This window comes from Aptenodytes forsteri, unplaced genomic scaffold (assembly GCF_000699145.1).
Source record: "Aptenodytes forsteri isolate BGI_AS27 unplaced genomic scaffold, ASM69914v1 Scaffold54, whole genome shotgun sequence".
NCBI lineage: Eukaryota > Metazoa > Chordata > Aves > Sphenisciformes > Spheniscidae > Aptenodytes > Aptenodytes forsteri.
In genome coordinates this window covers 17,593,633-17,608,113 of record NW_008796044.1, presented here as the reverse complement: position 1 = coordinate 17,608,113, position 14,481 = coordinate 17,593,633, and the positions used below count along the sequence as shown (strand labels likewise).

Sequence of the window (14,481 nt, the reverse complement as noted above, 5' to 3'; positions counted from 1 at the left end):
ATAAACCGCAAAAAAAAAACCAAACCGAAAAAAAAAGGGGTGCGGGAGACCCCTCCGTGCAGAGAGGGACCCCGCGGGCGCCGCCGCTGCTGCGGGAAAAGGGGGTCTCGGCTGCGTTTCTTGGTGTTGCAATCCGGGGAGAGCCCGCCGGCGCGGCTGGCAGGACGGGGCTAAAACACCAGCACCGGAGAGAGTTTGTGGCTTTTGCAGTTTCCTGTTATTTCAGAGGTTTCTAAGAGCCTTAGAGGGGGGGAAAGCCCCAGCCCGGCTCTGGCTGGAGGTCACAGGGCTGCAGGCGGCCCCCGGGGGGGGGGGGGAGCCCCAGCCGCAGGAATGGCGGTGGCCGCTGCTTCCAGCTCGGGGCTCCAGGGCCCCCCCAGGCACCTCTGTGGGCTCACCGGTGACGGCAGCTCTGCCTGCACCCCAGCCGTGTGCCGGAGACAAGGTCACTTGGATGCAGAGATGAAGGCTGGTTTCTGGGGGTGCCCCGGGAAGGCTCTGCCTGTTTGGGCTTCATTCCCCAAAACATCAGGGCTTGTTTCCGATAGCAGGAGTTCTGCAGAGGCCGGCAAACTCATTTAATTGTGGTTGACACCCTGCGGGCTTCTAGGCTTTCTGTACATCGAGTTTCAACCACCCAGACTTCAAGGTAGGCTCTTTGTGATGGACGTTGCTGTCTGTGGGATCTCCAAATGCTGGTGACTGACATGTGCCTTTGCCAAAGCTACGCAGTGGCTGCAGGTTACAAGCGTTAAATGTACTGTGCGATGCTGTTCCTAATCAAACGCTGTGGATTCACGCCTCCTTCAAGCATGTTACCACGTGTGTGCTCCATCCACGCGGGAAGAGCCTGCCGGTGCGCGGGGTGCAAACGCTGGTGGGGGTGTACCCTGGTGTGAGGCACAGAACATGGAAACCTTACCTGTAGGCATGAAATACCCGCTCTGGACGTCGAGTGTGGTTTCTTGCTTGCTGTGTTGCATTAGTGTGTGCCCGTCCCCGGTACGTCCCATCCTTTGGCGTGATGGGGGCAGGTTGGGTTGGGGATGTGAAGAGGATGCTTTCAGGGGGTTCAGAGAGGCTTCTGGAGGGCGGAGGGTCCCTGCTTGTTCCCAGTGGTTATGGCGTGGTGGGTTGGGCATGGCTGCTCAGTGCAGCTGCCGAGGTGGCTGTGTGCAGCTGCAGGGCCTCCTCGGAGAACCTGCAGAAACCAAACATGGTTATTTGCTGTTTTCCAGCGCAGTGAGAGCGGTTCCTAATGTGGTGACCATTTCTGCAGTGAACGGTGTGTTCTTACTGGCTTCACGTGCAAGAGAGAAATGTAAAGTTATGTTCCTTTAAAAGCACGCTGATATTCTCGCGCACAGAAAACATGCAGAGACTATTTTGAGAAGCTCTGGCTGTTTGTGGGCACCGTGTTTCGGTGGTGACTGTAGGCTGCTGGCGCAGGGCCCAGGCAGGCAGAGGGCACGGCAGGAGCTGGCAGGCCTGTCCCGCTGCCTGTCCCGCTGCCTTCGGTCGACCTGCAAAGGGAGGACGGAGTTGCTTCCCTTCAGGTCTTTTGGCACATGACCTACCTCTTTCTTAACCCTTATTTTCTTGCCCCTTATTGCACTGCAAGGTTGCCAAATTAGCCTTGAGCAACTTTCAAAGCCTTCTTTGGGTGCTAGTTTGTTTTGGGATAAATCCTGGACCTGATGCAGGCAGTCACGTTATATGTGCACAGGGTCTGGATAAAACCCTGCTCTCTCCAGGTGTACTTCTACCTCCGGGGTCCCCTCACTCCTTCCCATCTCTGCGGACAGGGTCCTTCAGAAAAGCGCTACAACTTGCAGGGTACTTGATTGCTAATTAACCCGGTGTAATTACAGACAGCTTACTGTAAGTGAAGGATACAACTGTATTTATTATAGTTAGATCATGACACTACTGTTACTTTTTTCCCGTTTTCGATGTAATTTTCTAGTTTCAGATTCCAGAGTGACGGTCATAACACTGTCTTCATGGGCACACATTTGACACACAACTGGCAAAGGGCCTTTTAGTCTGCTCATTGTTCATACGGCTCTGCTTTTACTGTGGTGGCAAGTCAGTAAATTTTGGAGCTCTTCAAGCTGTCGTATTGGCTTAAAGGGAATTGCTCCTTATAATAGAGACAGTGCTTAGCTGTTACACAGTACAAGCTAGCAGGTCTCAGCCTCAGTCTACGTCTTCTGCAGCGGCAGACGAAAATCTGCGGTGCGATACTGCAGGGGCAGCATCCTGCAGACAGGAATGGGCCCAATTTCCAGGATCTTCACAGCTGGAGGCAATGCCAGCTGCAGTTTGGCCCGCTTAGCCCTGCTGCAAACACTTCCTACCTAACTGTTGATATTATAGAAGGCAACGCAAAATTGAAATTTGACCAAGAGTTTCAGTCCAGGATGAGCTGTCAGCGATACAATGCAGGCTAACGCATGGCTGGGAGATGGTGTACGAAATGTTCCTGTTCTTTCCTATCCTCTGCAGGACTAGCTCTGAGCATGCCATTGCGTTGTCTCTTAAGCGTTATGGAAGGTCTTCTCTTAAAAGCTTGTTTAGGTTTCTACGTCGCTTTGGATGATGCGTTCCCAGGGCTGCCATACTTGCCTGACTATAAAGCAATGGCCGTGCAGGATGCTCGGAGTGTTATTCAGAAATCACTTTGTTCTGATACTGCCGCCAAAAGAAACAGCGGCAACAAAGCCCAAAAGGTTTGCAGCTGGATCAGTCCCCCTGCACCATTCCCTGGGCTGCTGCACAAATATTTGTGCTGGCGCCTGGGAAAGGCAGGGTAGAAGTGGGAATGACACCAGGGGCAGGAGGCAGGCAGGGGGGTTCCTTGCACTGGCAGGACTTGTTGTGCTATCCAGCCACGGCCTGGGATGTAGTGGGGCATCACAGCCTGCACGGGCTCGGCTGCAGTCTGCTTCTGGCAGGGCAGGAGGTGGGTCGGGGAGCTGCCCTGCTCCCACCGGCTGGGGCCAGGTGAAGCTCAGGGTGGTCCCTGTGACCAGTCCCTGTGACCACGCGCTGCAGTTCCAGCATTAAACGAAGCCACCCTGAGCCGTGCTGCCGCCAAGGTCTCCAGCTGCCCTCCCTGCACGCACGCTTCTGGCTCCGTCATGGCACCAGTGCTTATGATGCCATATGATCACCCCAGGCAGGGATTTGGTTGGAAACTAACCATTTTTTCCATTATTTCTGCAGGACAGTTAGTTTTGTGCCAACTCAGCTGCCTGCTCCGGCCAACAGCTGTGCACCCCAGGGTGGGTGCAAGGCAGAGGGGAGCACCGGCTGGCGGGAGGGAGCCCCGCGGCCCCATCCAGCAGTGGTGTGGGTTTGGGTCACCCCATCCAAGTGATAGGACGAGAGGAAACGGCCTCAAGTTGCGCCAGGGGAGGTTTAGATTGGATACTGGGAAAAATTTCACCGAAAGGGTTGTCAAGCATTGGAAGAGGCTGCCCAGGGAAGTGGTTGAGTCGCCATCCCTGGAGGTATTTAGAAGACGTGTAGATGTGGCGCTTAGGGACATGGTTTAGTGGTGGACTTGGCAGTGCTGGGTTTGCGGTTGGACTCAATGACCTGAAAGGTCTTTTCCAACCTAAATGACCCTATGATTCTATCCCGCCGTGCAAACAGCAAGCAGAAATCAAACCTGGTGCAGTGTGTGCACACAGCGGGAGAGCAGGCAGGGCCAGCTCCTGCCTTCTGGTGTCCCTTCAACCCCCTGTGTCACTGCGACCGGTCTCGCACATACCGACCATGCAGACACGGCCAAGGACAGGGTGTGAATGATCGTGGAGGGCTGAGCCAGGCTGGGAACTGGCAGTGTAGGGACCTGCCTGCGTGCCTGTCCTTGCCTGGCAGTGACCTGCTGTGGGGACAGAGCAGAGCCAGCCCACGACAGCCAGGGCAGCGCATGCTTGTGTGCTTGCTTCTTCCCTGCCTGCGTGTGTGAGGGTGGAAAATTTTACCCAAAATCTCCTTTCCTCCACTCAGCCCTGGGCTAGGGGCTTTGCAGACCGAGATCACCACAGAGGGCCTGGCTCTGGCGTGTGCAGGTGGGGAGACTGAAAACGAGCCCTGCAGCGAGCTGCAGAGGGGGTTACATCCCACCTGGGTGCATTGAAGGGCAGGATGTAGTCTGCAGGGGTACAAAAAGTGATTCCCGGGGGCTCTGGGTAGCCTGTGGGTTGGGGCCGGGAGTGCCGGTGCAGTCGAGGCTGAGGCAGACAGCACTATTGCAAATTGCAGCCTCCGCTGAGCAATGAAAGGTGTGCTTTTCATAAAAGAAAGAAAGGGGGGGGAAAAAAAAAAGAAAGAAACTAGAACAATGAAATGGGAATTGGCAAGGCCTGTAGCTGAACTTCCCCAGCCCACTGGGTGCTGTGGTGGGACCCCCCTTTCCTTCCCCCGCCACGTCCAGCTGGTGGTCCCTGCGCCTCTGCATTGACCAGCACTGACACTGCTCCAGAAACTTCACGTTACTGGGGTTCTTAGCTGGACCACGGCCTCTACGGACAGTACCAAGGTTTGTTTAAATCCAGTCAATATTTGAAGGCAAATGTCAAAACTTTGCCTGGCAACAAGCTGTCAAGCTCTTTGCAGAGGACCTTCGTCTTTCTGCTCTGCAAAACCAGCTGTCATGGGTGCAGCTGCCTTTTCCCTCTCCATTCAGTGCTTCTCTTTGTACTCTGCCCCAGATAACTATTTTTATGCAATTATTTAAGCTGTTTGTTCGCTGCCTGTCACATGGCATTCCAGAACCATATAGCATATGGGACAATCAACCATCAATGTCACTAAAAAAAAAAAAAACCACCCCCAAAAAATAAAAAACCCACCAAAAAACCCAGCAAAGCCCCTTCTTCACAAGAACTGAGATTTACAAACGATCATGGGTCCTTCTGGGAAGTGGGGGAGCTTTGCAGATGCTCTGGAAGCAGCTTCCAGAACTGAACCCCAGCCCTGGCAAGAGCAGCAGCACGGTGCAGTGCAGGGACAGAAGCCAGCCCCACTCTAACGATGCCTGTAGGGCACGGCGCTTAAACATGAGCCCCAGCAAACATGCACAGGATTCACTGGCACCTGTAAGCTTTTCCATAAGGCTCAAGGGCAAATTCTCTCCTGCTTTAGTCACCGCCACGAGTTGCTCCCGTGGGCCTGCGAGCCAAGGAGGCAGGCAGGATGAGGGCAGGGAATGATCAGGCTGTGGTTTCCCTGGGTGAAACTTTGCAGCCCCTGATCTGGTTTTGGCACAGCTGTGTGAGAAGTTCTGATAGAGCTGCAGACAGAAGACCGAAGAGCCAGAAAACCACACAGCTTTGGGGGTTTTGCTGCTTCTTCTGGCTGGGTTACGTTTTAGCTTGAAGGAATTGCCTGAGCCTGCTTTGGGCAAGAATGCAGCAGCCACGCTGGCACGAGAGGGATGTGATGACGACAGCGGGTGCAAAATATCCCAGGTGGGTTTTGCCATTTGAACTTCATCCTCTGCAACCACAGGCAGAGGTTTTTAGCCTGGTCCACAAAACCTTGTGACTCTGGCTCATCACATGCTAGCACTGGGTAACATTTTAAGGACATTTCAGCAGTTAGAGGAGCTTTTTCGTCACTGTGCCTTAGGCAATTGATAGACTTCAGAGACAACAGAGCTCTGAGCCGTTGAGTTTTTCCCTTCTGGTAGGAAACTTAAAATACTTGCACGGGCTTCCTAATGCTTTGTTATCCAGACAAGTGGCAGATTTGGACCAGGATCCCAGTCTCAGCTTTCCTGTACGCGTGAGTCACAGAGGCTTCAGAGTACTGCTGTGCCAATCTGCTCGAGGGTGCGAAAGGTATTTTTAGGTTGGCTCACATCTGTGAGGTGTGCCTGAGTGTGGCGAGGAGGTGTGAGACCAGAGGATGAAGCTTTCCGTGGGAGTTTGGCATCAGCGGCTGAATAGGTGGACCCAAAGCAGAGGGATAAGCTGGCGGCGTGGCCCCTGCTTGGCTCCAAGCACGGGGCATTTCCAGCCAGCCGGGTGATGGATTTTGCTCTTTGAAACATTACAAGTGTGTAAAGTAAGATCTCCGCACAGCCACTGAATTATTTATTGAATAATTTCTCTTGGCAAGGGACTGGTATGCTGTAGATATTTTAGATACTTTAAATACCTCTGTTTATGTGCAATTACTGTGCTCTTTCTGTAAAATTGGACTTTCAGGACATTGAGCTCCTTGTTAGCATTTTTCCTTTTTTAGTGGATTCTTGCAAAGTTCTTGTGTCTTGCAAATGCGTTTCCTTGCAAATGCATTTCTCGGCAGTGCAGGGCAGGAGGGAGCGAAGGCCAGTGCCGCTCCTCCGGGTTGCTTGGAGATTCCCATCCTTTGTCTGCGCCTTGCCTTCGGCGTTGGGGTGGCGAGGAGGCTGGAGGGGGCTGCTGGGCCAGCGGGGCCCCTGCGCCCAGCGCTGGGCTCTGCCACCGGCTCGGTCCCCAGCAGCCCCAGCAGAGCGTGGTGCCGTGGTCGCGCTGAGGAGGAGCCCGTGCTGTTCACACACCAGATACTTGGTGAGAAGGAGTTTTTTCAGGAACACAGAGCAGTAGCGTGAGATGTCTCTGCAATAATGCTAGTGGCACAAGTGTTAATCATCAGTCACCCAGAGCAGGGGGAAATTTATATATCTATATTTTATATATATATATGCACACACAAGCATATACATCCACATATGCAGATATATAATTTTATGTGTGTATATATATGTATATATAATGGTACCAAATCCTTTGGCAGCTTTCTCTCTGAGACAATTTTTCTGCACCAGGCGTTCTTCTGCCTGCCTCTCCTAAAAAAATAGTCGCACTTACATCACTGGGCCAAATTTATACCACAGCCCCAACCACATGCTGAACCGGTCCCTTTCATTCGTCCCTGTCCTCTCCCCGCTCCGCGCAGGAACCACAGGTCACGCAAAAGCACTGCTGGCTTCCTTGCCGTGAACTTTATTTGCCTTATTCCCCTCCGACGGATCAAAGAGGCTTGACCTGGCTGTAAAGCCTTCTTTCATGGCAGACAACTCTGCATTGCTGACCGGGAGGGGGTGAGCAGGGAGGCAGTGTCACGGGAACGGTCCCCGATGGCCTCGCCACAGCCCCGCGTCTGCTTCCCGTGCCCCAGACACCCAGTTCGGGGTGCAGCGAGCCCCCGGCCGGCTCTGCCGGCGTGAAAGCAATTCGAGCTAAAGAGGCTTATGTACCATTGAAACCTCGTTCTTTAATAGTCTTGCTGGCAAACGGCCAGTTTAACAGATTGGATGGGTCTGATTCCCAAAGGAAGGGGAGAAGGACATTTTTCATTACTAAAAAATACAATATAAGAATTATAACCTGCTTTTATTACATTTCTTGCTCACTGGGTGATTCTCCAGTGTCTGCTCCCCGGAGAGATGCCACAGCCTCGCAGGCATTGTGTGCCTTTCCTCCCTTGTTCGCTATCCGTGCAAATAGATGTCCAAGAGCAAATATGTGTTCTGAATCCATCGCCTCTCACCTTCTTATGCTGTCTGAGTCCCAGCATAATAATCAAAAAAAGCAATTTTATCTCCTAAACTGGTTCCTTTTTCTTTTTTTGTCTTTTTTTTTCTTCCCAGTTATGACTCACTGAGTTATAGTGGGACCATAGTCAATGAGGACTAATGTCTTTGCTTTGATTCTTAAATTAAATATAAAATTATGATTTGACCCTGCGAAGAATTGTGTAATCTAAGTAAAACACGGTAACTGTGGTTTATATATTGTTGCACTTGGGAGTCAATTATTTCACTCACAGTGGGTAAAATTAAGCACCTGCAAGAGTTTGTTTTGGTCTGGTTTTGGTGGGTAGGGGGCATTTTTTTTAATGGAAAACACAGTTTTGATGAAAATATACTGTCCCAAAAATCAAAGCAGTGATACATCACACGGAGGCCATGGGAGTTCGCTTCAGTGCGATCTGACTGAAGGCGAGAGACTTTAAATGGGGAAAAGGGCTATAGTGAAACATGCCCCTTTAGAGGAGCAAAAGCAGGTAAAGTTTAAGAAAGTTTTATATAGTATTAGCCTCAGCTGGGCTGATAATCCCAATAATTGCTGAATCCCAGGTAGTTACATCTGATTAATCCTTGCAGAGTACAGAGGGTCCCCGTATACACATCTAAGTAAGTGCAAGATGGGTCAGGGCTGCGGGGTCGCCGGTGCCCGAGCCGCTCGCGGAGGGATGCAGCCCAAGTAATGATGTATTTCGGGTCACTGTTGTGGCGGCGAGTTTATACCACAATTACACGCGTAGGCCAGGAAGTGGATAGGAGTCCTGCAAAAGTATGTGAGCCAAGTATCACTTGTCTTCTGCTTCGTTTTGGGGCTGTTTACTGGATTTCTGCACATTGATTCTTTCATAGTTTCAGATACTTTTGGTGCTCGTAATTTCCTGTTTATGTTTATCACCCCCCTTTACTCTTTCTCAAGCAGTTTGTAGGGCTCGCGGGTTGTCTGCCTTCCTGTCTCATGGCAGCACAACCCTTCTGTAAGGTTCTCAGTAGCTATCTGTAATGATCAATAAGTATATTATGGCATTTCCTCTCTGTGATTAACACTGTTCAGCTGGCTTTGTGCCTGCTATAAAGTGTGGCATTACCATTTCCATAAGCACTATAGTGTAAAACTATTAAAACAGAGAATAAAATTGACCTAATCTCAAACTAGCTGAAAATAGAAAGGTGGCCAAGTGCCCTGAGCTTCCCAAATTTTCTCCTCTTTAACTAAAACAGATGAGAAAAAATCTGCAGGTTCGGAATAAACTGGGTATTGCATTTGTGGCTGAAGCACAACAAAGGCTGGACTTCAGTTTTTGTGGTTGGAGATATCATTAGATCACTTGTTCTCATAAAATCTTTTGCATCTCTGTCTGTGCAAGTGTGGGACCAGTCTGCTGCAGAACGGCCGGTGTTGCCCCTCCTCGGCTGAGCCCGACTGCAACCCAGACGGGCCTTAAGCCGGGAACGGAAGGTTCATCCAACTTCTCAACTTCTGTGCCCACACAAGCAAAATTTGCGGAAGTGCATGGCAGAGGCTGGCTTGGCATCGTCTCTGGTTTTAATTACAACAGTGATTAGGAATTCATAGCCTGTGGTCTCCCAAGAGCTGCTGCCCTGGCCAAGTTGGAGAGAGTCAGTGGTACCTGAGCCGCATTTAATGACAGCGGCTCCTCCCAGGATTGCTGTCCCACCGCATGCTTGCATGAAGCTTGGAAAAAGGAGGAGGAAAAAAAAAAAAAAAAGAAAAAGACTTGTACTCTGCAAGCAATGCACAAAATCCCCAAATGCCCTCTGCCTGCACGGTTACAGCAGCCTCTGCGCACATGTTTTCAGAAACACGTTAACCATTGAAATAGCTTTCGTTTAAATTAGCAAATGGGTTCCAGTGATGCAGTCTGACCAATACCTGCCCGTTTCATGTGACCCTGTGAATTCTGATGCTCCCTTGCACTCTGTAAATGGAGACTCTTACGTAGTGACATAGTCACAAGATTATTTGAATCCTCATCTCGAAGTCATGTGAACCTTGTGTACAGGGTACTGCGAGCATGTTTTTCTTCTGCGGGGGAAGGTAAGGGAGGATGGTCCAAATTTTGCTGGGTGCCTCCTTGTGCAAATCTTCTGTCACCGACCCCGTTTCAGGAGAGCAACTACAAATCTCAGAGCCTGGGGTCTGCGGAGCTGAATGTGAGAAAACGCAGCTTTAAGAGTTCAAAAAGCTCATACGGTTTCACTTGAGTGAAATCCCTCTAAATCTGCCCCTCTGGATCAAGATGTTTTAGATCCTGTAAATTCTGTTTCCTCAGTGAAATGAGTGAGCAGCCAGTGCCGTAGCCAAAGACATGGATCTGTGGTGAGTGCCTGCTGATGGGGATATTCCTCTCGCTGCAGCTCGCGCGGAGAGAAGCTGTGGGTCTGCAGGCTCTGAGCCGTTGGGTGTCTGCTGGCTGCATTTTGTAGTTCCCAGCTGCAAATAGTTAATTCTCTCAGACAGACTGAAAAGCTGCTTATTTGATTTTGGTTTAGTGCTATAAAGTCAAATGTGAATAGTCTTTTTTTTGTGTGCTTGAATATAGGGATAGTAATGAGACGTTTTGCCCAGTTCCCAACTTAAAATGAATCACCCGCCTCTTCCCTACCCCGCTGTGAATGCATGGTGGGCAGGAGGATAAAAGCATCTCAAAAGGAGTTTTCCTTCCCAAGCAGGCGCCTGGGCGCTGATGTAATGGTAGGAAGGATGTGATTGCACGCCTGCACAGGATGGGTAAAATTTTAATTGCATTATGCATACACCAGTAGTTTGAGGCTGTTCCCACACTGGGTTATGTCACTAAAACTCCATTGTCTGCACTGGAGTTACAGAATCGCTTCCAGCAGGAAAAGATCAAAATCGAATCGCACAATAGTGCCATTGGTAACGAAAAAAAATAAAATAAGCATTGTCCCTGTGGTGATTGCCTGTTAACAAAGGCTGGTCGGTCCTTCGAAGCGCGGTGTCACTGCTAGCCGCCCAAAGACTGGCTGCAGAAGCCCTGTTCACCCCAAACCCTGGGCGCGGGAGGTTTCAGGCGTGCCATCCAACTTGGGCAGCCCCAGACTCTCGCCCATGGCTGTTCCCTCCTAGCAGCTAACCAGCGCTTCTTCATTTCTCGAAACCTCTTTCTTCTGTCCCCCCTTGCATATTTGTTTCTCTTTTCTCTGCCATGGGAATACTTTAGAAATCCAGTGGTAATGTGAAGTCCCGTTTGGAATGAATGGTAATGTCAGTGTTGCCACGCGCATGGACGCTGTGCTCCGCTCGCTCGCTTGCGCCCAGGGCCGCTTGCTCATGGGAAGCGCGCGCCGCAGCAGGGTGGTGGATTCACCACAGGTAACAGAAATGGGACAAAACCGCTGGAGAAGGGGTGCGGAGGGCGTCTTGCCGCTGCTCCTGAGACCGAGGTGATGGCAGCGGCTGCTCGCGATGTGCTCTGGGGTTATGACGCTGCCTTGCTGATGGGGAAAGCTTGCGCCCAGGGCCGCTTGCTCATGGGAAGCGCGCGCCGCAGCAGGGTGGTGGATTCACCACAGGTAACAGAAATGGGACAAAACCGCTGGAGAAGGGGTGCGGAGGGCGTCTTGCCGCTGCTCCTGAGACCGAGGTGATGGCAGCGGCTGCTCGCGATGTGCTCTGGGGTTATGACGCTGCCTTGCTGATGGGGAAACAACCGTGCTGGCTCTTTTTTTTATTTTTATTTATTTTCCTGATCACATGAGAATATATTCACTGATGGGGAAACCCAGCCCAACCGTGCTGGCTCTTTTTTTATTATTATTTATTTTCCTGATCACATGAGAAATATATTCACAGAGAGCGTGTGACCACGAGGCGCTCAGCTTGACTCGTCGGAGCAGGCTGTGATCCGGGCAGCCCCGCGCCCTGTTTCCGCAGGCGAAGGAGAAACAGCCTCCCCCGGGGTAGGAGGGTGCCGGGGCGTTTCTCCTCTGTCTGGACCGTGCTGCTCCTCCCAAACACACCTGGGCCCCTTTCCTGGCCACCTTCCCAAGGCAGGTTTGCTGCCCCAAGCAGATCAAGTACGGGCTCATCACGAATCACTTTGGGCTGCAAAAATCAAGATTAGCTGTTGCAAAAGCCAAGCTGGATGAGCTTTGTAGTGCAAAAACCAAAGGTGATCAGAAACGGGGGTCAGTGACTGAAGTTACAGGTCTCAGGTTGAATAAGAGGATTCAAAGGTGCTGGGAACTTCCCTTGACTGGGTAAGTTCACTCTTGAGAACAGGATCTTGTTCTTAATGTATATGTTTAGTCTTTATTGAACTTAGATTATTAAGTGAAAGTGGGAAAATATAAGCAGATGAGTTTGTGAACCTTCTTACCACTAGCACTTCTACTTAGCTCTCCCAGGGATCCCAGCACACTTGTCACTGCATTTGGGCAGAAGACTAAATGGATTTCTGCTTCCAAGTGTATTTTCTGATATTATTTGCCATTACTGACATCTCCATCGCTGTGGCATCCACTGAGATGCCCTCTGGTGTACTTAAAATGAGTCTCTAACAAGAAGTACTTACATATTTTTTTATTTCATCACAAAGGATCTAAGAGATTCCTGTGACCATGAAGTCTGCAAGGATTTTAAGTTTACTATGGAAATGGGCCAGCAGCTTCCCTTGAGCAGGGAAGAGTGAACTTCTGTCTTCCAGTCATACTTATTTATTTAATCCAGCTGATGTGGTTATGAATGAAGGATTCAGACACCTGCTCCAGGGATAAGATCTGCTGCACGACAAAAACTTCAGGTCGGTGGGAAATAATGTCCCAAGGGGGAATTTAGCAGAAGGCAGCAGAATGTGGCACAAGTGGTCAGAAATAATAAATGTACCACAAGCATTTGATTGAGATAAATGTTCTGATTTCTCCCCTGGGAGCGGATGGAATGAGTGCAATTTAAGGAGTTTCCCTGTAGGTCTTGTGTAACTTTGGCTGCTGCAGCACGTTTTACCTCACTGCAGAAGCAAGTGCTGCCAACGGCACCCTGCTCGTGGCACTTGACGGTCCACGGTATCCCTGCCACCACTCCAGTATGTTCCATGCCAACCCAAGGAGCACCGTGCCCATCACTTTGCTCAAGCCAAATACCTTCCAGCAATTATAAGTGAGTCTTAATTCTGTATTAAAGCATCGTATCTTTTTGGCAGACTAAAAGCATGCTTTTGACATCTCTAGAGCAAACTTTAAAATCCAGGTACTGCTGTAAATGACACCTGACACGTCAGAGAGATGCAAAGTCAGTAAAGGTGTAATCACACTTTGTTCATCATCTGCATTATAACAGAAATAGTTTTATTCCCATATTGTATACGGTCTGGCTTCCAACACTTGTTCTTTTTATTGCAACCCTGACTCTTGCGATCCTTTTGCCGGTGCTGCCAACTCCAGATGTCCATGGGTGCCCTGCACCTGGACAGATGTGCACAAAGGCCTGGCCCTGGTGCTCCCCAGGCGATACCCGCACCCAAGCAGGGCAGAAGCACGCAGCTGCGGCCAAACATCCCCCCATGGCAGCGCTGCCACTGCTTCACTGTTCCCACGGGCACCTTCCCAGCTTTCAGCTTGGCTGCACAGGGGATACAAAACACCGCTCACAGGCTGATGTCGAGGGAGTCATTCTCAAGATTTCAGTGTAACCAGCAGCCATGGCAAACTGGGTGGCTACCTTTGGTGGGACAGGCTGTGTTTCTGGGAGCAGACAGTTTTAAGTGGGACTTGCTGAAATGCTTTTGCACAAATAGCTAATTTGTCAGTAAATGAATAGCTCCCTCACTGAGCCCTCCCACTTTTTGTAGTTGGCTAGTAAAAGTGTGTTTGGCAAGCTGCTTTTCATAGCCTGATGGGGAGAAATATTGAGGGGAGAAATCAGTGCTCCATCTCAGTTCATCGTAACGTCATTGCAGCCACGCAGTCAATATTTTACCAGATGTGGAGATTTCTGGAAAGATGCTCAAAGCTCAGAAGAAAATGACCCCATGGGTGGGTATTGCCCAGTAACATCATCTAGATGCTGTTTCATTTGCTGTGATCATTGCGACCATTCTTGGAGGGGCTGGTTGTGGTCCCAGAGGGTTTGCAGAGTCGGGAACTCTTGGGGGAGCAGAGGTGGCTGCGGGATGCTGGGCTGGCACTGGGGTGCAGTATCTGGCCCAAGGGATGACTGGGCCAGAGCCCACAGGAGGGAGATGACCCCAGACATGGGCTCTGTGTCACTGCCACCGCTCCCTGCTGCCCTCCACCACGTTGTAGCCCAACAATGGGTGAGGTTAACTGTTCGCTGTGGTTTTTTTTGCTTGTGCAAACTTAAAAACCTCCTCCAGAGCCTTGTGTGAGGGGTGCCCCCCTGTTTGCAGGCTAGCCTGTGCCGGCCTCCGGAGCTCGCTCGGCATAAATACGGGTAAAGGCTGTGAGAGGGTAGTCCCAACCTCCAGAGTAACCCAGACACTGTTCCCAGGAGGAAAAAAGCTGGTTAGTGTTAATGTCAGCACGACATTGTGTGGGAAGTCGTGGCCTCTCCACGGGAGTGAAGCCCCTCCATTAATCACTCGGTAGCTCTGCAGGCTGGAGCGAAGCCAGAGGGCGAGAGGAAAGGGGCTGCCTGGGCTCCTGCGGCAGAAAAGCTTTTTCTTTAAGACCTGGACTGCTGGTAAAGTCATAAATAGCACTGTGGGGCTTAACAGGAAACCCTAACTGTTTGGATCCCCTCCTCTGCAGCATCTCAGCCAGGGGGTCAGGCCCAGCCAGCACGGGTTCATGAGAGGCAGGTCCTGCTTGACCAACCTGATCTCCTTCTATGACCAGGTGACCCGCCTAGTGGATGAGGGAAAGGCTGTGGATGTGCTCTACCTGGACTTCAG

General features: G+C 50.8%; 1 protein-coding gene across 2 annotated transcripts in view; it reads left to right on the top strand.

Moving 5' to 3' along the window:
- The window catches only part of ACSL6 (acyl-CoA synthetase long-chain family member 6), a 51,904-nt gene that overhangs the window by 330 nt on the left and 37,093 nt on the right, over positions 1 to 14,481 (top strand). The gene's annotated exons all lie outside the window — the stretch shown is intronic.